At 44.8% G+C, this 21,969-nt stretch overlaps 1 protein-coding gene across 1 annotated transcript in view; it reads left to right on the top strand.

Annotated features, from left to right (window-relative positions):
• Window positions 1–21,969, top strand: part of LOC145400251 (zinc finger matrin-type protein 1-like) — a 288,463-nt gene that overhangs the window by 200,507 nt on the left and 65,987 nt on the right. The gene's annotated exons all lie outside the window — the stretch shown is intronic.

The raw sequence follows: 21,969 nt of genomic DNA, 5'->3' as shown, positions 1-21,969 counted from the left end.
CATCCATCACCCCACGAAGGCACCGAGGCTGCTTTGCACGGCCAACAATAACGGGCTTAAGCCGGTGCATGCCGTTAGCATTGGCACAACACAAAGCAGATATCCGTTCCTTAGAAAGCTTGCGGCCAGGTACACGCTTCTCCGTCTCATCGGCCAGAGTGTTCGTTGGGACCGAGCAATAGAATAGGCCAGTTTCGTCAGCGTTATAGACTTGACCGAGAGTGAGGCCCTCCCTGTCGATCAAGCCTTTCACCTTGTGCCGAAACTTGTCCACTCCATCCTCGTTAGCGTCCAATGCTTCGCCATGTGCTTTACGGTTAGTAAGGCCATGTCGTAACTTGAACGCGAAGAGCCAACCCTCGGATGCCTTGAAGTCAAGGGCGTCGTGAAGCCTTGCAAACTTCTCAGCAGCAGCCTTCAGCTCCGTTCCACGTACCATCACACCAGCTGCACGTTGCTGTCGATACCAAATCAACGTGGGGTGGTCGATCTCTGCATACTTGGGGGTAAACATAACCTTCCTCTCCACGTTGCGTGTGCTTCTCGACGAGAAGTCAGCCGTGTACTGCATGAGCTTGTCTCGGGAACGCTTGATATCGAACAATGTCGACCGGGCCAGGTTGAACTCGCGGAGAATGCGTGAGGAAGACCAACCCGCATCAACCTTCTCCAATATCTCCCGTTTCTTCTCCAGAGTCAACACCACTCTCTTCCTTTTCTCAGGAGGCGGTGCCATCATCACACACACTTAGAGTAGGGCAGAGAGCAGCATGAGGCCTTGCAGCAAGTACGGCACCACCACAAAAGCGAGCACGTGGGCAGCCATGGCGAACAGCGTAGGTCTTGTCGCGGTGAGAAACAGGCGGGAAGTGGGGAGGATGCAGCGGCGCTCTATCGGACGTCGGAGGAATGACGAACCAAAACAATGCTCTCACGCGGCGCGCGCGGCAAGTTCAAATTACGGACGGCAAAAAATCGATTTTTTTTCCAATTTTTTTGGATTTTCGGACCATTTTGGGAATGTTTGATCCCAGGACGATAAGGTCCGGGTAGTGGGGATGTTCGGTTATTGGGCGTCCGGATATTAGAGTGATTACTGTAATTTCCACAACTTACTGACATTGCAAACTGTTGCATGATGTTTCTGTGTATTATGAATCCGCTATTTAGGATCACGTGTTTTGGGAGATTCCACAGTAGTTGTTTTATGGGGCGGGGCACTAACCTTCCACCAACCCACTTGTTGACATGTAGGGAACACGTATGGGTTGGTTGTATAGTTACCGTCCACTGTTATATATGGTTTCCTGGCTTACAGGAAACCATTAGGCTTGTCACTCAGTGTAAAGTCAACTGAAAAGGAAAGAAGAGTAATAAAAAGTGACAGGAAAGATGGCAGAAATAGGAAGAGAGGAGGGGAGACACAGGAAAAAAAATGGTAAAGGTAAAGGAAGAAGTAGGCAGCAGCCATGAAGTGAGTGGATGATGGTTGCACAAAACTAAAAGGTTTCCCATGACAGCAGCGGACCATCCATTTCAGTTTGTTTTCTTTCCACTCTGGTTGCTGTGACCTTTGACAAGTGTCCTTTATATTTGACCTTGATCTGCATATGATCAAGAAGTACAAGGAGTTACAAGGGAAATTAGTATTTCAGTGACCTTGCTGTACATACAGAGGAGATACTTGGGAATGCATATCCAATTTGCACTCATTTTATTGTGTCTAGGTGCTTGAGGGTGCGAAAGTTGATGTATGTGGAATAGCTGAAACGAAATGGAGAGGTGAGAGTGTGAGAGAATGGGAGTATGGATAGGGTATATGTGCAGGAGTAGGTGAGAATAAGAGGGCAAAAGAAGGAGTATGTATAGTTGTGAGTAAAAGATGGAAGAAGACCATAAGAGAGTATGGATCAGTTGGGTCAAGGATTGTGTGGGTAAGATTGAAAGTTGGAATACAAATGTGGGCGATTGTGTGTGTGTATGCGCCAACGCAAGATCGTGCAAGCAGAGTGAGAGAAGAGTTCTGGACAAGTGTGGAAGTGTGCATGGAAAAGATTGGAAGGAATGAGAGAGTGTTTTTGATCGGTGATATGAATGGTAAAGTAGGGAATGTGAAGGTGGATGGAATAGTTGATGAGTGGGGTGTACCTGCTGAGATTGATGAGAATGGCAGTGCGTTAGTGGACATTTGTGCTGGGAGGGGGTTGGTGATAACCAATACCCTCTTCAGGCACATGATGATCCACAGGTATACATGGCGAGTGATGAGAAGGGTGGGTGGTGAACTGAATGAAAGGAAGGTAATGATTGATTATGTGTGTGTGTGGATGAAAGGATGCGAAAATGTGTAATGGATGCAAGAGCTTATAGAGGTTGGGGGAGTGGACTTTCTGACCACTACTTGGTGGTGGCGAGAATCAAGGTCCAATTAGGATGGAGAAATAGAAGAAGGGAAGGACGGGAAGAAGGAGTATTTGTAAGGAGAGTGGAAAGGTTACAAGAGGATGAGAAAAAGGCAGAGTATAAGAGAGAAGTGGAGGAACAATTGGGCAAATATGAATTGGAGCAGATGGGGGATGTGGAAGGTGTGTGCAGGATATTTACAGAAGAAATATGTGCAGCATGTGATGTGGTGTGTGGGATGAAGAGAAGACGGAGGGGTGTGCAAGGAACAGCATGGTGGAATGAAGAGGTGAGACAGGCTGTGGCACAAAAGAAGAAAGCACATAATGAATGGATGAGAAATAGGGGCGTGGAAGAAGTTGAGAGGCGGAAGAGAGCGTTATATGTAGAAAGAAAGAGAGAGGTGAAAAGATTAGTAAGAGAGAGTAAGAAGAGAGCAGATGAGGAATTTGGAAGGAACTTGAGTGTAAAGTGGAGGGACTGTAAGAAAATGTTCTGGAAAGAGGTGAAAAGAGTAAGACAGGGTGGAAGTGAAGTTAGTAGGGGAGTGAAAGATAATAATGGTAGATTACTAGTGGAGAAGGGAGGAAAAGTGAGCAGATGGAGAGAACACTTTAAGGAATTGTTGAACATTGAGTATAAGTGGCTGGGGAATGGCTGGGAGAAGGAGGGCGGTGAGAAGACAGGAAGAAATCAGTAGGATAGAAGTTGTGGAAGCAATGAAGAAAGTTAAATTGGGGAAAGCCCCAGGAATTGATGGAGTGTGTGGTGAAATGCTGAAGTATGGGGGAGAGATAGTAGTAGAATGGATGTGGAAGATGTGCAGATTGGCTTGGGAGGAAGGCAGAGTCCCGGAGGATTGGAAGTCAGGTATAATTATTCCTCTGCACAAAGCAAAAGAGGAAAAAGAAGTGTGTGGTAATCATAGGGCATTTGTCTTCTTAGTTTAATAGGAAAAGTATGTGGTAGGATAGTTATTGACAGAGTTAGGGAAATAACAGAAGAATTAGTTGGAGAAGAACAGGGAGGTTTTAGGAAGGAAAGAGGTTGTGTAGATCAGATATTCATTCTTAGAACTATAGTGGAAAAGTTTCTAGAGAAATAAAAAGAAGTTGTATGTAGTCTTCATGGATTTGGAGAAAGCATATGACAGGGTGGATTGACAACGATTGTGGAAAGTATTAAGAATATATGGAGTAGATGGGAAGTTGCTGGAGGCCGTGAAGAGTATGTATGATGGTGCTAAGGCTACAGTGTGTGTGGATAGTGAACTGAGTGAATTTTTCTGTTTGAAGGTTGGATTGAAACAGGGATGTGTCATGTCTCCGTGGTTGTTCAATCTGTATGTGGATGGGGTTATAAAAGAGATACAGGGTAGGGTAATGGATGTTGGAGTGACCCTAATGAGAGAGGGGAGTGTTTGGAAACTTCCTGTACTATTGTTTGCAGATGATACTGGGTTGTTAAGTGAAGACGAAGGGGAGCTGTAAGGCTTGGTGGATGAGTTTGGGAGAGTGTGTAAGAAACAGAATCTAAAAGTGAATATAGGGAAGAGTAAAGTTATTGTCTTCGAGAGAAGTGAAGTCAGTGAATGTACAGTGAGGTTGGATGAGGAAATGGAAAATGTGAGTGCATTTACGTACTTGGTTAGTGTGCTGAGTAAGGATGGAAGTATAGAGGGTGAAGTGCTTGAGAGGGCACAACAGGGAAGAAAGGTTGCTGGTTCCTTGAAAGTAGTGATAAGAAACAGGGAAGTGAGTATGGAAGTGAAAAAGCTACTACATGACAGTATTGTGGTACCAACTCATGACGAATGGAAGTGAAGCTTGGACCTTGTTGGAGGGACACAAGTCAAGAGTGAGAGCAGTGGAAATGAGTTATTTGAGAGGAGCCTGTGAAGTCACATGGAGAGACAGACTGACAAATGAGGAAGTGAAGAAGTGTTTTGGTGTGGATGTGGATGTGATACTTAGCATTAGGAGAAACACATTGAGGTGGTTTGGCCATGTGGAGAGGATGGAGAGTGAGAGACTGATGAGGAGAGTGTATGTGAGTGAGGTGGAAGGGAGTAGAGGGAGGGGGAGGCCAAGGATGAGATGGAGGGATGGAGTGGAGAGGTTTATGAGAGAGGGGGATGTGAGCTGGGAGCAGGACAACATGGAGGCAACTTGTTTGTGGCCACCCCTTATGTGATTATGGCATCTGGCAATATATAGATAGACTTCTTTAGGTCATTGTAGTTGCCTTTTTCGTAGTGTATGTTCTTTTTCTTTAACTTTCATTACTGCTAACTATATCATATGCATTCCTGAAGTTGCAATTTAATACTACATGGTCACTTTTGCCAAATGGGGGGTGATACATTATACTGTTGATATCATTATCTTGGTTGGTAAATATAAGATCTAATGATAATGGAGCTCCACAAGGCTTACATGAAGGAGTGTTAGTGCCAACTTTATCATATGGATTAGCCTTTGGTGTGGCATAAAAATGAAAAGTCAAGAGTGAAAGCAGTGGAGATGGGACTGCTGAGGAATGTATGTGGTACAGAGAGTGGATAGGATATGAAATAATGTGATTAATGAAAGATGTGTAGTGAGGAACTCTGTGGACACTAGAATCGAAGAGAGTGTACTGAGATGGTGGTCATGTGGAGAGAATGGATGACAATAGAGTGGTGAAAAAGGTATATCTGAGCAAATTTGAAGGAGGGAGCAGGCGAGGTAGACCAAGGAGAAGATGGAGGGATATGGTGGATGAGTGTGTGAGGAAGAGAGGTATGGAAGTCGGTGAGGCTAGGGGACTGACAAGAGATTGAGATGGCTAGATGAATGTTGTGAGAAGTGTATGATCAGGGATTTGGCACCCTATTTTAATGTGACAGCATCTGGATTGACTCTGTTGGATATGTTTATGTGAAGCTACAGAATGTGGTGAATGTTTTTGGCATATCCGATAGAGCCAGGATTCCGGGGGCGTGAATGGTGAGTGAATGGAAGCATGGCCCTTTGGATTGGGCAGATTTGGGCTGTCTGGATGTGCTACTCCTCACCTTGTCCTAGGGTGGGAAAGGAGGTCTTGATGATGATGATGATGATGATTTTCCCTTCAGATATGTTAATCTCCACTACAATTACTTCTACTTGTGAGGATATATCTAGTTCTGTCTCTTTGACTTGTAGATTTGCCTTTGTTAATACCAGAACTCTTCCCCCTATTTTCAAATTCTCATTTCTCCATATATTGTAATCCTCAAAGCTTAGGGTGTTATTTGATATCCTTGGGAGTAACTTTGTTTCAGTTAGGCAAATATTATGAGGTTACGTTTCTTTGGTATAGTCCCTTATTTCTGAATTTGGATACCATTCCATCTGCAGTTGAGTACATCAACTTAAACATGTTGTATACCTATCTGACATAGTTTGAGTTTACTACCTTCCTTTTTCTTGGTCCTGTTGTTTGTGTGTGTGTGTGTGTGTGTGTGTGTGTGTGTGTGTGTGTGTGTGTGTGTGTGTGTGTGTGTGTGTGTGTGTGTGTGTGTGTGTGTGTGTGTGTGTGTGTGTGTGTGTGTGTGTGTGAGATTTGTTCTGTTTGACTCTTGCAAATCACACTTTTCCCATCACCACCACAGTGGTAGGGAAAGTTGTATTGGAGAACTGGTAATTTCCTATAAAAACAAATGATTAAAATCAAACAAATCACGCATAAAGAGTCAGTTTGAGTGCTGAAATTAAGTTGTGGCATCTGCAGGAGGCAGTGGAAGGAGGTAAGGACAAAAGAATATGAATATAGTAATCCCTCGATTATCCAACATAATAGAGCCATCAGTATGTCTGGATATGGATGAAATCCGGGTACAGAACAATACCCTACCTACCTATACCCTGCCTCTATACCCATCCATCATCCAATCCTACATTGCCCCATGAGGAGCATAGGAGCCCAGGGCTAAGCAGTTGGTCCTGACATTTAAGATGAGAGTGACCAGCCTCACTCATTGCTGAGTGGCATTACATGAGCAGTGAACCCCAACCGTCCCTTGGATACAAACCTTCACCAGCTCAATCCATTTGGAGCGCAATAATTACTCACTAAACCACCAGGCGCCAAAATTTGGTTATATGGTTACCACCAAGTGTAGTAAATGGTTTCCTGGTCTACAGGAAACCATTTGGCTTGTCACTCAGTGTAGAGTCACCCACAGGCAGAGGGAAGAGGAAAGAATGAAGGAAAGAAAGACAGAAGAGGGAGTGTAAAGTCACCCGTAGGCAGAAGGACAAGGAAAGAATGGAGTAAAAGAAGACAGAAGAGGATGGAAGGAAAGAAGAATGGAGGAGAGGAAAGGGCAGACACCTGACAGCAGCACCACATCGAGTGAGTGGATGGTGAGCGCAATAATTATACAGTATCCCTCCTAATTGTGGCAGTGTTCTTCGGTCTTTCAGTTATTTAGGCATCAAAACACGCATGGGAATATCCAATATAACACTGTGGGCCCCTATGTTTCATGCCTAATTGGTTCCATGAAAAGTTCAGTACCGTGAATCATGAAACTGCTGAAGTTAGGGCATTGATCCTGTGGGAAGTAGGCCAGTTGGTTCTGGATCCTATTCCAGCTCCCCCTAAAACCCATTTATCTATCTATCTATCTATCTATAGCCCGACGCCCTAATCCCGCAAAGGGTGGCCGCAGACAAAACGCCTCCAAGTCACTCTGTCACCCACCATTTGACTCCCCTCCCCCCAACTCACCCCCCCCTCCCTCATATACCTCTCAACTCCATCCCTCCACCTCATCCTCGGTCTACCCCTCCCTCTCCCTCCCTCCACCTCACCCACATACACCCTCTTAGTCAGTCTCTCACTCCCCATCCTCTCCACATGTCCAAACCACCTCAGTGTATTTCTCCTAATCTTTTCAACCACATCCACATCTACCCCACAACGTTCCTTCACTTCTTCATTCGTCAACCTGTCCCTCCATGTCACTCCACATGCTCCTCTCAAGTAACTCATTTCCACTGCTCTCACTCTTGACTTGTTCCCCTCTTGCAAGGTCCACGCCTCGCTTCCATACGTCAGGGTAGGGATCACAATACCATCATGCAGTGACTTCTTAACTTCCATACTCACCTCCCTATTTCTCATCACTGCCTTCAGCGTTCCAACAACCTTCCTTCCCTGCTGTACCCTTTCACGTACTTCATCCCCCAAAGTTCCATCCTTACTCATCACACTACCCAAGTACTTGAATGCACTCACATTCTCCATATCCTCACCATCCAACCTCACTGCACACTCTGTGACTTCATTCCTCTCAAACACCAAAATTTTACTTTTGTTTACATTAACTTTCAGCTTCCTCCTCCTACACACTGTCCCAAATTCATTCACCAAACCTTGCAACTCCCATCCATCCTCACTCAACAATACTGTATCATCAGCAAACAGCAACACCGGAAGCTTCCAAATCTCACCCTCATTCATTAGGGCCACCCCCACATCCACTGCCCTACCTTGTACCTCCTTTATGACCCCATCCATATATATATTAAACAGCCATGGAGACATTACACAACCCTGTTTCAGTCCCACGTTGAGATCAAAGAACTCACTCAGCTCACCATCCACTCGCACCGTAGCCCTAGGTCCCTCGTACATACTCTTCACAACACTCAACAATTTCCCCTCCACTCCATGTATTCTTAATACCTTCCACATACCTTTCCTATCTATTCTGTCATAAGCTTTCTCCAAGTCCATGAAGGCAGAGTACACTTTCCTTCCCTTCTCTAGATACTTCTCCACTAAACATCTTAGAACAAATATCTGATCTACACACCCTTTTCCCTTCCTAAATCCCCCTTGTTCTTCTCCAACTAGCTCCTCTGTCATATGCCTAACCCTATCAATGAGTATTCTACCATATATTTTACCAGTCACACTAAGAAGGCAAATACCCCTATGGTTACCACATACTTCTCTCTCCTCTTTTCCTTTGTACAGAGGAACAATTATACCTAATTTCCAGTCGTCTGGAACCCTTCCCTCTTCCCAAGCCAATCTACACAACTTCCATATCCACTCCACAACAATCTCACCCCCATACCTAAGCATTTCACCACACACTCCATCAATTCCTGGGGCCTTTCCCAGCTTAATCTTCTTCATCGCTTCCACTACTTCCGTCCTACTGATCTCTTCCTCCCTCCTCTCATCTCTTCTTCTCCCAGCCATTCCCCAACCACTTATACTCACACTGCTCTCACTCTCTGCATTCAACAAATCCTCAAAGTGCTCCTTCCATCTCCTCAATTTCTCTCTCTTCTCCACCAACAATCTATTATTCCTATCTTTCACTCCCCTACTATTTCCCCTTTCACACTGCCTTACTTTCTTTACCTCCTTCCAAAACAATTTCTTACTCTCCCTCCATTTCACACTCAGATTCCTCCCAAACTCTTCATCCACTTTCTTCTTACTCTCCTTCACCAGTCTCTTAACCTCCCTTCTCCTGCTCACATATACCTCTCTCTTCTCTCTCTCATCTTCTCCCCTACCTCTACTCGCCAACCATTCACCATATGCCTTCTTCTTTTGTTCCACAGCTCGTTTCACCTCATCATTCCACCATGCTGTCCCTTGCACACCCTTGCATCTCCTCCTCACTCCACAAACCGCCTCACACGCTGCGCTTATCTCTTCCGTGAATATCTTACCTACGTCTTCCACCCCTTCCATCTGCTCTAGCTCATACCTTCCCAATCTTTCTTCCACTATGCTCTTATACTCTGTCCGCTTCTCACTATCTTGCAATTTCTCCACTCTTCTCACAGGAGCTGCTTCCTCCTGTCTTCCCCTTTGTCTCCTCAACCACTTTCTTTGCAGCTCTACCTTGGCCATCACTAAGTGATGGTCCGAGACTCCATTCCCCCACCCTCTCCACACCCTTGCATCCAACACTTGTCTTCTCATTCGCTCATCCACACACACGTAGTCTATCATTGCCTTTCGTTCAACAAGTTCACCATCCATCCTCCTCATTACTCTCCATGTATACCGGTGGATCATCTTATGACGAAAGTAGGTGTTGGCTATTGCCAACCCCTTACCAGCACAGATGTCCACCAAAGCACTACCATTCCCATCTACTTCCGCTGGCACACCCCACTGACCAACCACTCCATCCACTCGTACATTCCCGACTTTGCCATTCATGTCTCCAATCAACAGCACTCTCTCGCTCCTCTCAGACTTGTCCATACATGCTTCTACTCTCGCCCAAAACTCATCTTTCACTCTTGCCACTCGATCCTTTGTTGGAGCATACACACATACAATCGCCCTTGCTTGTATACCTACTTTCATCCTCACCCATACAATCCTTGCACCCACTGTTCCATACTCTCTTATATTCTCCTTCCACTTCTTGCTTATCATCAGACATACTCCCTCTCTTGCCCTCTCATTCTCACTGACTCCTGCACATATACCTACACCGTATTCCCATTCTCTCACCCTTTCACCTTTCCATTTAGTTTCAGTCAATCCACATATATCCACTTTTGCATCCTCAAGCACCTGGACAATCTCTCTCTCTTTCACTTCATCATTCACTCCTCTCACATTCCACGTTCCTACTCTCAGAATGTCCTTTGTCCGTTCCTTAGTCGTCAACGTATGGTCCGTCCGGGTCCGAGGCGCTTTATTTGCTTTTTTAGTTAGTTCTTTTTACGGGGTGGGGCACTAACCCACCACCAACCCTTTTAGTCGCCTCGTACGACAAGCAGGGATACTGGGGGAGTATTCTTGAAACCCCCCTACCCCCATTTATGCAGTGTAAAATTTACTGATCACACCTGAAATGTAACTGGTATTAATACAAAGTACAGGCATACCCTGGTTTAATGATGCAGTTGGTTAAGTAAAAACCCAATGCTTGGTCGGGTATCTTATGTCGGGGTAGATTGAACATATAAAGTGTACGATAGGGATGCGTTTTTGAGCCTTGGGTTTCCCCCACCCAAGTCCTAAACCCACTCAGATGAGTCCAAAAAAAAGTTCAAAGCCAGTCTAAATGGCCTAACTGCCGTAAAAAAGCTAACCTAAGTCCAAAACCAGTGCCTATCTCACTTGTACCCAGTGAAGGTCACTGGAGAATGTGATCTCCGACTTGTATACAAACTCGGTAGAGAAGCAGCAGCTTTGTATACAATCCCACCATCAGATGGTCCCGGGACAGTTAAATAAACATCTGTTATGAATAATAATAATGATGTATGAATGACGCAGAATCATCCAAGGTGCGAATTGTTGTGATGGAGAAGTGCTGATGTTTTGACGGGAAATTCTCTTGACTGGGAATGTGATCGTTGATGCCTTTTCAACTACCCCTCTTTATGTTGTTTTAGTTACTGTTCTGGTTGCTGAACTCCTTTATATTCTTCTCTTTTCTTTTCCAACATTTATTTAGTAATTCCTTTGTATTTTCAAAGTGTTTTTCCTTGAACAGCGCGAATGTAAACACATGATTTATCAGTGTCACATTTTTCATCAGTGCATGAATTATTTATTCTCTAAGATTTTCATAATTATTGATATTTATTTAAAGTTTTTATTATGTACTCCATGATAAGTTAGATGACAGTTCAGTTGTCAGACATGAAATATTCTTTGGTGAGTCGCCTAGTTGTCCACACTGTTTTGTACCTTTTCTGTTGGATGAGAATCTGTACCCCAAATGACAGTGTTCACTCGTCCTGTGACTAAAACACATTAATCTGAGTCTAAAACAGTTTATAAATCAACCCAAACTTTTTCTAAAATATCATCAAAATCAGTGAAAATAAAATAAAAACCCATTGCAAAACCAGGGGTAGGCCTACAATAGGTGGGGTGGGGTGGTATTTCTACCCCCATCACTATTCCAGGAGACGGCATCTAGGGGTATTTTAAATCAGGGTTTGCCTATACATAATAAGCAAAGAAACTCACTTGGAAGGCTGGAGTGAGATGCTTAATGGAAGGAATGGGAGTGTATTTTTTGAGGCAGGTTGTGAGGCTAGTGCATTCCGCCACCGCTGTCACCTCCACTCTCCTCTGCCTCTGTTGTCCCTGCCTCTCCATGCAACACATCCATCCTGTGCTGTATCTCTTCTGCAGCAGTGGCGGAGAACATGTGATGAATGCTTTCCGTGCATGCAGTTTGTTTACGTTTTCTCACCACGAATGGAGGGGTTTTCGCGGGAAACCCCGTGTTTAGAAACATTTGCAGGCCTCCAGTAACCATGAAACCACAAACATAGATGTCACTAAACTTGGGGCTCCACTGTACTAGACACTAAGACATCAATGCATAAACAATAAAAATCTACAAATAAATAAATGAAGAAGACACAGGTTGCAAAAATAATAAAGTATTGTACTGTACAGTGCTTACTGCCTAGTGAATGGCGGACAGGCGTTGTAACCTGCTAGCCTCCACCTGGTGTACAGTAATCCCATTGTGGTCTGGTGGCTAAAAAATCACTTAACAAATGTCAAACACCTCCTCCTCTTCCTCCTCCATCCTCCGGAGCTGGACGATGAGTGGGGACGTGCAGTGAGGTGATGGAGGCCTGCCTACATCAGGAGACTCTGAAGACTGCTGCAAACTCATGTCTAATGGTGACTCAGTGGCTGTCAGTGTGCTCGGTTGTGGGTCCGAGAGTGAAGACTGGGGATGAGGTGGTGGTGTTGGGGAGAATAGGCCCACACACATTGAGGTTACAGACTTGAAAAACGAGTTGATCTTGTTCTGACGATAGGTGCAACGATTCTGACGGAGGATGACATCAGCCCTGACTGCCCGCAGATCCATTGCCAGCTTCAGCGGCATCAACTTCCGCTCAGCATATTCAAGTGCCTGCTCTATCCCGGCATGTAGTACACCAAGGTGACGGAGTAATGAAGTGGTAGGGTGCTCAGAGTTGGGGTCCTCATCCTCTTCCTCATCACTGTCCTCAGTCTGCCCCACACAGACAGGTGCGGCAGTCTTCTCATCAGACAGTGTCTGATAACCAGGATCACTGCCGTCGTCGTCCAACCAATCCCTCACATCACTGACGTCCACGTCTTCGCCTGCCATACACAGATGAAGGTGGAAATCGTCCATGTCAAATCCCTCAAAGCCATGCGAGGCCCAATATCGCTGAAGGAAGGAGATGAGACCAACCACTTTCGAGGGTTTTGAGGAGACTTCCTTCCAAGCATTCTCTCGGTTGAACACCACAGACTTGATGTTGTACTACCGAAGATTTTCCAAGGTCTGCTCCCCATGCGTGTTGACCCCTCGCTCGTCCTCTAGCAGCACCATCACCTTGTTGAGGAACCTCTGACGGTACATTCTCTTCGCCGTCACTATCACACCTTGGTCCTTTGGTTGAATGAGAGCTGTGGTATTAGGTGGCAGAAACGTGTGCCTGATATGATCGTTATCAGCAACCAGTTTCTTCTCAGGTGGATTTTCAGGGGCATCGTCGAGGATCAGGAGTGCCTGCACCTGGTTGCGTGGAATACCAAGTTCCTCTGTTTGATAAAGGATAACCACCTTGACAAAGTTCTGTGGAACCAGTCATTGAATATCTTAAAGGTAAACAGATTTTACTGGTAAACCAGGCCTTCACAAAATGATACCACACAACAGGCAGGCTATCCATCATCCCACGGAGACAACGTGGCTGTTTTGCATCACGTTAACATTGGAGCAACACAAAACTGAGACATGCTGTTTGGACACCTTCCGACCAGGTACAGTCTTCTCCCTCTCATCTGCCAGGATGTTGGTGGACAAGGAGCAGTATAAAGGGCCAGTTTCGTCAGCAATATACGCTTGACCGAGAGCAAGGCCCTTGTCTTGATCGGTGCTGCACTTTCTGGTGACACAGCTCTACATCCTCCACTGTCACATCCAAAGCCATGCCATATGTCTTACGACCAATAAGTCCATGTCTGAGTTTGAACCGGAAGAGCCAACCTTCAGATACCTTAAAGTCATGCACTGATGTAGGTGTGCAGACTTCTTGGCTGCCACCTTCAGCTCTGTCCCACGTACAAGCATGACGGCACCTCATTGTTGGTGGAACCAAACCAAAGTTGATGGCGGTGTGGCAGGGCTGAGACATAACCTTCCTATCAGCCTTCCAAGTGGCATTGCTGTAGTCATGTCTGTACTGAGTCAGCTTGGCCTGTGATTTCTTGATATCAGACAAAGTTGAACGGGCCAGGTCATATTTCTGCAGAATTCATGAAGTGGTCCAGGCCGTGGCAACCTTTGCTCAAGATCTCACACTTCTTCACCAGAGTCAGAACCTTCCTCTCTTTTCTCGGGTTGTGGTGGGGTTATCATCACAAACACGAGAATGCCGCAAAGGAAAATCAAGGCCTGAAGAAGGTAGGGAACCACCACAAATGTAACAGTGGAAGCTGCTATGTTTACAACTCTGCCAAGCATGTTCACACTCAAGAGAGATAGAGGCGGGAATTGAGGTGCGGTACCGCTACATGAACACAGTGTTGCCATGTCTCTGCCCATGCTTGGCTATGAGCACACAAGTAAAAGGTGCCAAACTGATTAAAAGCACTAGGGTTGTTTTCGTATGGCCAGGCATATGTTGCCACACGGCAGCAACACTGGATCCACCGTACATCATGACCTCAGGAAGCATCTGATTAATCCGGCCAGCCAGGTGATTTTGACCATTCGGTAGAGAGACGGACGGCTGTGCGTGCCTGGGAGCGTCCGAGTGATCCATCTGGCCGGGGGACTTTGACCATTCGGTGAGGAGGCAGACAGCCAATTTTGCTCAGCTTGTGGGTTAGGGTCTGTATTACTCGCACGTGGACAAGAGCATCCGAGTGATCCAGGTGGCCCAGGGGCTTTGACTTTTCGGTGAGGAGGCGGATGGCCATTTTTGCTTAGCTGGTGGGTTGCGATCTATTACTTGCACGTGGCCAGAATGGCTGGCTGGCCGCCCAACTGATTTTTTTAATTTGTAGGCTGCCCAACCGGTGATGTCTGAAATTTTATGTTTGGATATGGACAAAGAAATCTGGATGCTGCCGTAATAAAGCCAACGCCTAACGTTCGGATACGGAGCATGTGCGGATATGGAGCGTCCGGATAATCGAGTGATCACTGTATTAAATCAGGACTTCTTTATTATTCATTTGCAACAGAAGTGTTATAGAGCAATAGGGTTTGCAAATGTTGCAACTTACCTATACAGAACTTCAAAAATACTTGAATTCCAGTTGTGGCTTCTGTTAAATATTAACCCTGTTTTGAATTATTCAAGTCCATATTCTGTTCCCTAACAGCTCTAAATCTACATAAGCCTTATCCCTACTTGATTGTCTTTTGAACCTCTTGTAAGTGGCAAGGACCCTTGGCTGGAACCAGTACCTTAACCCCTAAGGTATGCAACTCAGTCGACCGTATCAGCGTGAAAATCTGTATATGGAGCTGATTTTTCGACTCTTATAGAAGTAAAAATTGTTATACCCAGGGCTTAGAGCTTGAATTTACACACCTTATGCCACAAACCAGAGCATTTTAGACCAACTGGTTCATGAGCTATAGCCCGTCAAAGTTGAAAAAGTTAGGCTTCCAGGCAGTGCGACTCCTTTTTTCTGTGCACTCCCATCCCATTTCTCCCTCATTCCTCCCCTCCCATGACCTTCCTCACCTACTCCTATAACCCCCTCTCTCTTCCTCCCCTTCCCCCTACCTTCCCTTCCCCCCTACCAACATGAATAGTAACAATGATGTATAATGCTCTAGGCGGTGGAGGGGGGGGGGGTGAGTTGTAAGCAGATGGCATACTACAGGGGGTGGAGAGAGGCCTGGGGGGGTGGTACGGGGGTATAGAGGTGGGAGACAAACACCACAAGGCAAAAAGGACAGGCAGAGAGGGAGTACAGGAGTGTGGAGGGTGGGTAGGGGGGATATAACCCTCCCCAGGGAGACAGAGGGGGGAAAAAGGGGGGAACCATGGCGGCATGATGGAGGATCATGGGGGAGGGGGAGGGAGGGAGCAGGAGGCGGTCAGAAGCGAGAGAACAAAGGTATTGGGGTAGAAGTAGGTGGCGAGAGGGCGGTGGGGGAATCATCCCCCCACCATTGGTATGGGCCTGGATCCTCCCTTCTCCCTATTCAGGACTTAGTTCTCGTTGGTTGGCATCAATATACATCACAGTCGGGGCAGAGCCTAGTGTCTGCAGTTTTTCCCAAAAGCCCCTCTATCGATCACATTCGGTATCTTGCGTAATTCTGAAAAAGGATTGATCGACCCTGTTAGCACTTTAGGGGTTAAGGCTTTCATAATCTAACCCACTCTTTCGCCATTTACGGTTCATAGTACCAGCCCTTAAACTGTACTTTGTCTTCTTGAAGAGCTAGTCTGAGCAGTTCAAGTCCTAACTTCCTGCCCTTGCCATTATCTTCCCTGTTCCTCTTCTCACTTATAGAATATACTTTTCATAGTATTAAACAGGCAAGCCCTTAAAGCGCACTATTAAGCCTAGATTATTTGAAACACCTTTGATAATTTTCAGGATATTCAGGTTTAGTCCTTAAATATTTAAATTCCCTCTAATTTTCATTATTCTGGATTATCATTTTAATAACTTATGAATCTACTCACAAACCTCAAGAACCGTAGTTTAACATCATGCTTTCTGCTTTCATAGAGCTGCTATCACCATCTTGGTCCATGGTGATGGTGATGTTGAGAGGTTGGGCTAAGGCTTGTGTGTGGAGAGGAGTGAGATGTGAGGTCATATCAATGGGCCAGTGCACTGAGTGTTCCTGCCATCTGGTGGGAGTCTGTGAACTTCTCCCAGAAACATGTTTTGCGGGTTTCTATCTATCTATCTATCTATTGCCAGACGCCTCAATCCTGTTTGGGGTGGCCACAGACAAATCGCCTCCACATCGTCCTGTCCCCCGCCATTTCACTGCCCTGCTCCCAACTCACACACCCCCTCTCTCATATACCTCTCCACCCCATCCCTCCATCTCATCCTCAGCCTCCCCCTCCCTCTTCCCCCCTCCACCTCACTCACATACACTCTCTTCGTCAGTCTTTCACCTTCCATCCTCTCCACATGGTCAAACCACCTCAGTGTGTTCCTCGTAACACTTCCTATCACATCCACATTCACACCACAACGCTCCTTTATATCCTCATTCGTCAGCCTGTCTCTCCATGTGACTCCACAGGCTCCTCTTAAATAACTCATTTCCACTGCTCTCAGTCTTGACTTGTGTCCTTCCAACAATGTCCAAGCTTCACTTCCATACGTTAGAGTTGGTATCACAATACTGTCATGTAGTAACTTTTTCACTTCCATGCTCACTTCCCTGTTTCTTATCACTGCTTTCAAAGAACCAGCAACCTTTCTTCCCTGCTGTACCCTTTCAAGCACTTCACCCTCCAAACCTCCATCCTTACTCATCACACTACCCAAGTACTTAAACGTACTCACATTTTCCAATTCCTCACCATCCAACCTCGCTGTACATTCACTGACTTCACCTCTCTCAAAGACCATCACTTTACTCTTTGCGGGTTTCAAATATAAATTTTTCTAAGCGTTTTCATGTAGTTTACTCAAATCACAAAATTTTTCAAATTCCTTGGACAATCATGCTGTTGGTGTGTAAGTGGCATGAGAAAAAAAAAAAATCTTTTCATCATCTCCATGGAATTAACTTCTACATACAATTTACTATTCAATAAATATCCCAAATAATTGGTGTAAGACTATGACTTGGTAAATATATGGAGAAATGCTTTCATGCACATATTTTCCCCTTTTTTAAAATTCTCTGTCGGAGGAATGTACGACATGTTTTCCTGAATGTAAACAAGCTCTTGTGTGCCCTACTGACTTGTGAGGAAGTTGCAGCTGATTTTTCTAGCCCAACTCCAACATCAAGACTAAGGGAGCAACAGGACATTGGCTTTGAGTAATGACTTCCAAAAGTGTAGAAGACTGGACAGTTCCTGAATTGAAGAAATATCCCACGTCCCACAACCCACGACGTTTGACGTCCTTCTTTGTTGGAAACCTGGCCCATCCTTTCTCTTGTTTCATGAATGGGTGCTGGTCTGCATTGAAAGTTGACTTTAATTTGCAATCAGCCACAGCGCAAACAAAGTTCGTCATTTTGCTAACTGTTCTTATTGTCAGTGTCACGCAACCAAGTCATCCCATCACCAACACACCTCGCCAGTCTCGTGTTTGTTTACAGTCTTATGTGTGGCAGAGCCGAGTACTGAATGGAAATGTTGCATGGCAAATTTATCCATATCTTTCATCATTGTTTGTAAGAAATGGAAATCCTATTACCCTTGTTCGAATTATTTACCGTCTTTATACGTGCAAGAAGGCAATATTTCCACATAAACCCTAGAAATCACCTGATAGAAAGAACATACATTTGAATACTATTTTTTCCCCAACCCATCTTCTTTCTAAGGCCATGAATATTGTAAAATCATTAGTTTTGTTGGTGAAAACCTGATGTTCAAGAAACAACACTCAGTTTTAGCTGCCTTTGGATAGAATAACATCAAATATTGGTAACTGTAACCCTCACACCCACAAAACATGTATCTGGGAGAAGTTCACAGACTTCTACCAGATGGCAGGACCACTCAGTGCACTGGCCCATTCCCAGCATCACTAACTTGCCAGTGATCACCAGCTAGTTAAATATTGAAGTGGGGCTACCCCTGCAGAAACCAGAAGTTGCATATTTTCTAACATCTCTCCCACGATGATTATTGATACACTGTATGTAAGCTCTTCATGATATTATTCTAATGTAGTTAAACTAATTTCCAAGATATGCTTTAATGTGATGAATGCAGTAATACTGTTACTAGAAGCCATAAAATACAGTAATCCCTCCAATATCCGACGTAATAGAGCCAAAGGCATGTCCGGATAGTGATCCTGTCTGGATATTGGGCCCCAGCCTCCTGGACTTGTACTTATGGACCCTAACTCAGAAAAACACCTATACAACTCCCTCTGGACATGCATTGCACCTATTTAAGACCCAAATCACACCAATAAGGGACATAAAAGACTGAAATAAATGCAAAAGAACCATAAAATGAGGTTTTAGAGGTGATTTTATACAATATTAAACATTCTGGGTACTTACAAGTCCCTGGCTCCTGGACTGGTTTGAACTGCCAGTTTGCAGTCCACAGTTAATCCTCTGCACTCTAAATTCTAATTTCTTAACACTGCACAATGTAAATTCCCGTGTGTTCTAGTGGCGAGGTATTGCAGTTTATTCACTGTTTATTCACAAAAAACAAGCACCTGTGGCTTGCACTGCTATAAGCATCTGCTCTTGATCAGAGTTTGGGTGTGACTGTTGATGTTGGCTGGGTAACAGAGTTGCCAGATCGCAACAGCCACATTACCAATCTCCTCAACTTTCATACCAAATTTAACTTTTCAGTACCAAATTTGTAAAGCTAGCATTTATTCTTCACTAAATATATATACAAGTGGAAATACATGTAATCACTCTCCTTATAATTAACACCATGTTGATTATTTTCACACTATGTAGGGTAGCAGATTAATCAGAGAGAGCAAACAATCCACCATCTCCATCCTTTGTATCCTCATACATGTGAAAAATCCATTTGGTAATGCATTTTTTTTTTTTTTTATAAATAACAGAACGGAGGAAGGAAAAACAAATGGGTAAAAAAAAATAATCCATACACCAGATTACTGGTGTCCTCTGTTCATAAAATATCTGTAACAGTTAGACTTGAACAGTTGTGGGTTGAAATTTGGAGGAAAACAACTCTGGGGAAGCGAGTTCCAGAGAGATGCAGTTCGGGGAATGAAAGAATTCTGATAGGCAGAAGTTCTGCAATATGGTTGAGTGACATTCCAGTCATGAGCGCTACCAGATGCCCGTGTAGCACGAGGGAAGGCATGGAGAGGTGGCACCATGGACGCAACTTCGTCTGAGCATTTGCCAAAAAAATATCTGTAAAATAATGCAAGGGAAGCAACATTCCTTCTTACTTGCAGGGGAGGTAGTTTATATGTAATGGCAGGGTTGTTAATGATTCTAACAGCTTTATTCTGAATTTTGTCTAGTTGTCTTAATGCAACCTCTCCACAACCATTCCACAAGGGTGAGCAATATTCAAGCTGAGAGCGCACATGACTCTTATAAATTATAGCTAACTGCTCATCGGCGAAGAAGTTACGGACTCTGTACAATAATCCAAGTTTCTTTGAATCTCCTCATCTTTCATTACTAAATTTAACTTTTCATTACCAAATTCGTAAAGCTAGCATTTATTCTTCACTAATTATATAATAAGTGGAAATAAATGTAATCTATCTATCTATCTATAGCCCGACGCCCTAATCCTGCAAAGGGTGGCCGCAGACAAAACGCCTCCAAGTCACTCTGTCACCCACCATTTGACTACCCTCCCCCCAACTCACCCCCCCCTCCCTCATATACCCCTCAACTCCATCCCTCCACCTCATCCTCAGTCTACCCCTCCCTCTCCCTCCCTCCACCTCACCTACATACACCCTCTTAGTCAGTCTTTCATTCTCCATTCTCTCCACATGTCCAAACCACCTCAGTGTATTTCTCCCAATCTTCTCAACCACATCCACATCTACCCCACAACGTTCCTTCACTTCTTCATTCGTCAACCTGTCCTTCCACGCCACTCCACATGCTCCTCTCAAGTAACTCATTTCCACTGCTCTCACTCTTGACTTGTTCCCCTCTTGCAAGGTCCACGCCTCGCTTCCATACGTCAGGGTAGGGATCACAATACCATCATGCAGTGACTTCTTAACTTCCATACTCACCTCCCTATTTCTCATCACTGCTTTCAGTGTACCAACAACCTTCCTTCCCTGCTGTACCCTTTCACATACTTCATCCCCCAAAGTTCCATCCTTACTCATCACACTACCCAAGTACTTGAATGCACTCACATTCTCCATATCCTCACCATCCAACCTCACTGCACACTCTGTGACTTCATTCCTCTCAAACACCATAACTTTACTTTTGTTTACATTAACTTTCAGCTTCCTCCTCCTACACACTGTCCCAAATTCATTCACCAAACCTTGCAACTCCCATTCATCTTCACTCAACAATACTGTATCATCAGCAAACAGCAACACAAGAAGCTTCCAAATCTCACCCTCATTCATTAGGGCCAGCCCCACATCCACTGCCCTACCTTGCATCTCCTTTACAACCCCATCCATATATATATTAAACAGCCATGGAAACATCACACACCCCTGTTTCAGTCCCACATTGAGGTCAAAGAACTCACTCAGCTCACCATCCACTCGCACCGTAGCCCTAGGTCCCTCGTACATACTCTTCACAGCACTCAACAATTTCCCCTCCACTCCGTATATTCTTAATACCTTCCACATACCTTGCCTATCTATTCTGTCATAAGCTTTCTCCAAGTCCATGAATGCAGCATACACTTTCCTTCCCTTCTCTAGATACTTCTCCACTAAACATCTTAGAACAAATATCTGATCTACACACCCTTTTCCCTTCCTAAATCCCCCTTGTTCTTCTCCAACTAGCTCCTCTGTCATATGCCTAACCCTATCAATGAGTATTCTACCATATATTTTACCAGTCACACTAAGAAGGCAAATACCTCTATGGTTACCACATACTTCTCTCTCCCCTTTTCCTTTGTACAGAGGAACAATTATACCTGATTTCCAGTCCTCTGGAACCCTTCCCTCTTCCCAAGCCAGTCTACACAACTTCCATATCTACTCCACAACAATCTCACCCCCATACCTAAGCATTTCACCACACACTCCATCAATTCCTGGGGCCTTTCCCAGCTTAATCTTCTTCATTGCTTCCACTACTTCCGCCCTACTGATCTCTCCCTCCCTCCTCTCATCTCTTCTTCTCCCAGCCATTCCCCAACCACTTATACTCACACTGCTCTCACTCTCTACATTCAACAAATCCTCAAAGTGCTCCTTCCATCTCCTCAATTTCTCTCTCTTCCCCACCAGCAATCTATTATTCCTATCTTTCACTCCCCTATTACTTCCCCTTTCACACTGCCTTACTTTCTTTACCTCCTTCCAAAACAATTTCTTACCCTCCCTCCATTCCACACTCAGATTCCTCCCAAACTCTTCATCCACTTTCTTCTTACTCTCCTTCACCAGTCTCTTAACCTCCCTTCTCCTGCTCACATATACCTCTCTCTTCTCTCTCTCATCTTCTCCCCTACCTCTACTCGCCAACCATTCACCATATGCCTTCTTCTTTTGTTCTACAGCTCGTTTCACCTCATCATTCCACCATGCTGTCCCTTGCACACCCTTGCATCTCCTCCTCACTCCACAAACCGCCTCACACGCTGCGCCTATCTCTTTCGTGAATATCTTACCTACGTCTTCCACCCCTTCCATCTGCTCTAGCTCATACCTTCCCAATCTTTCTTCCAC

The sequence above is a fragment of the Coenobita brevimanus genome, chromosome 51 (genome assembly GCF_032717465.1).
Source record: "Coenobita brevimanus isolate Jiangsu-jjx chromosome 51, ASM3271746v2, whole genome shotgun sequence".
Taxonomy (NCBI): domain Eukaryota; kingdom Metazoa; phylum Arthropoda; class Malacostraca; order Decapoda; family Coenobitidae; genus Coenobita; species Coenobita brevimanus.
This window is presented reverse-complemented; position numbering and strand designations above follow the sequence as displayed.